Source organism: Chenopodium quinoa, unplaced genomic scaffold (genome assembly GCF_001683475.1).
Source record: "Chenopodium quinoa cultivar QQ74 unplaced genomic scaffold, ASM168347v1, whole genome shotgun sequence".
Lineage (NCBI taxonomy): Eukaryota > Viridiplantae > Streptophyta > Magnoliopsida > Caryophyllales > Amaranthaceae > Chenopodium > Chenopodium quinoa.
Window position 1 is genome coordinate 501,140 of NW_018743955.1, and position 2,952 is coordinate 504,091.

General features: G+C 28.9%; 1 long non-coding RNA gene across 1 annotated transcript; it reads left to right on the forward strand.

The window, feature by feature from the left end:
* Positions 1-246: 246 nt before the first annotated feature.
* On the forward strand, positions 247-1,796 carry LOC110689135. Its single transcript, XR_002504809.1, has 2 exons — positions 247-435; positions 1,385-1,796. It is a non-coding gene; the product is annotated as an uncharacterized LOC110689135 (long non-coding RNA).
* Positions 1,797-2,952: the final 1,156 nt, after the last annotated feature.

Consider the following 2,952-nt stretch of genomic DNA (forward strand, 5'->3'; position numbering starts at 1 on the left):
ATATATATATACATATACATATATATATATATACATATATGTATATATAATATATATAATAATATATATACATACATATGTACATATATATATACATATGTATATACATATATACGTATATATGTACGTACGTACATATATATATATATAGGAAGAGGATTACGTAAAAACAAGACTAAATCTGAAAATTGAAAACGTTTCATCTGGACCGTTGATTGACTCATCAAATCTAACAAGTGGGGATTTTTTTCCATTACACACAAAACCTTTACTTTCTCTCTCCTCCTTCATTTTCATGCGTCATTTTATCACTCCTCTCTTTCTCTCTCCTAATTTCTCAATTCTTCAAGTCTTCATGCTTCTACTTCAATTAACAGTTGTGATTGCTTCGATTCGTTAACAAATTCGCTGCCATTATCGTCTTCAATCTATCAAGTGAGTAAATCATTTTTAATTTTGCTTTATTTGAGTAATTTAAATCAAATTGATTTTCCGATTTGAAATTTTTGAGTTTTGAGTTGAATTTCAGTTTCGTCTGTGTAGTTTTGAGCTTCATTTGTGTAAATTTTTGAGTTATTTTTTTGTTTGATTTTGTAATTTTCCCTTTTTTCAGGAATTCTTCGATTGTTAGTTTTTGAGCTAGCATGTTATTTTTAGCAAATCAAATTGATATTTTCGATTCGAATTTTTTTGAGTTTAGACTTCAGTTTCAATTTTATAGGAGTTTTTTTGAGTTTTATTTTGTTTGATTGTGCTTGATTTTTAGTAAATTAGGTTTTTATGTGTATTGGTGATGATTTTGCAGCTAAATTTCGACTATGATATTGATAAATGGTCTAGAAATTTTGTTTGATAATGGTGAGTATTGTCTTTGTTTATATTTTTATTTTGTCGATTATTTTTGACCGAAAAGCATGTTTGCTTGAATTTTGCGAGAGTTGAATTATTCATTTCTATTGAATTTGCAATTTGAGTGTTAACATTTGAGGTGTTACTTAGGTCTAAAATTAATCTTCTAATGAGTAAATTAGAAAATCATAGGAGTACATGTTTTTATTTTCTTAATCATAGGAGTACATGTTTAGTATTAATGGCAGGAGCTCCATAAGCCTTGCCTTATTATATGTTGTTGTTCGTTTCGTCGTCATACTCGTAAATTTTCATGGCTTTGCTCAACAATTGTACTATGTGCACTAGCATGGTCATATATGGTACTGTAAGAACATGGCAAGACATGAGAACTTGCTGCACAACGATGTCCAAACAACAGTGAGTTTTCTTTTCATTTTTTTTTGACGAGAACAGTGAGTTTTACTAAGCTTGTTGCTGATTATAGCCTCTATACTAAGAAGGTGTTTGTAAGCCGATTTCTCTTTGGTTGTAGCATGGATTCGACCTACTATGGGTGTCACAAAGGTGAATGTGGATGCACATTTGGGCAGCAAATGGCAAAATATGTGGGCCTTGGTTTTTTTTTCTTGTAATGAGAGGAGAGAGGTAACGACGTATGTCAAGAAGGTGGAATATGGAGGATGAAGAAGTCGTGGCAGCAAGGTATGGAATCCAAGTGGCTCGTAGATTGGGTGTTGCTTGACTTTGGTTGGAGGTTATCATCAAAATTGATATAGTTATCTTGTTTTTATATAGTGACCTTTTATGTAAATGTGGTCAAAATTGATATATAGTTGCACTATTTTTGTACATAGTGACTTTAATGCAAATGTGGTCAAAATTGATATAATTACCTTATTTTTGTATATAGTTACCTTAATGTATATAGTTACCTTATTTTTATATATAGTGACCTTTGTGTAAATGTGTCAAAATTGATAAAGTAACTTTATTTTTATATATAGTGACCTCTGTGCAAGCGTTTTCAAAATTGATATTGTTACCTTATTTTTATATATGAGTAAATACATGAGTAAATATCATCAAATTTAATATAAATTGATATGATTACCTTATTTTTGTATATAGTGACCTCTATGTAATTATCGTCAAAAACTCAAAATTGATTTGGTTACGTTATTTTTATTTATAGTGACTCTATGTAAATGTCGTCAATTTAGATAAAATTACCTTAATTTAGTATATAGTGACCTTTAAAGCGATTGACATGATTATATGTAAGGTTGGAGCTTTTGAACCGTCTGATCTTTTGTGCTAATAATGAATGGTTGAGATTTGTTGTTTTCAGCATAAGACTTGTTTTCAGCATAAGCCTTGTTTTCAGCTGAACATATGTATATATATGTGTGTATATATATATATTTATATATATATGTATATGTATATGTATATGTATATGTATATGTATACACACACACACACACACAGAATATATATATATATATATATATATATTATATATATATATATATAGAACCAATCATATAATAGGAACTAGGAACAAATTTGGACCGTTAGATGTAAGCGAAGCAGCGCGCGATCTAACTGCCTAAATTTGTTCAGACTAATTGAATGAGTCACGAAATTCAAGCGTCATTTTCTCTTTCCTGTCTCTCTCTCCTCCGCCATTTTCCCTCTCTTTTTTGCCATTTTTAACTGCTCTAAACCTTCGAAAAACCTCCATAACCGTCAATTGAACTGCTTAATTTCACTATATAATTACAATTTTAAGTTCTACTGTCTACATTTTTCAGTTTCAAAACAAAAATTTTATAAAATTTTTAAAAATTGGCGAATATTAGGTATTACATCAAAACTTTGAAGTTCATACCCTTTCGTCTAATTTTGTTGCAATTTATTATTTATTTTTGTTTTTATTTTTTGCTTGATTATGTTAAATTTGAAGTAGCAGATGTTGAATCGGAGTAGTTTAAAGTTCAATTTTGGTGATATTAAGTTTGATTTTCTTGATAGTCAGGTATATTTAGAATCTTGTTTGTTTTTTCAAATTATGTTTGATTTACTTTTTCAATTCTGTTT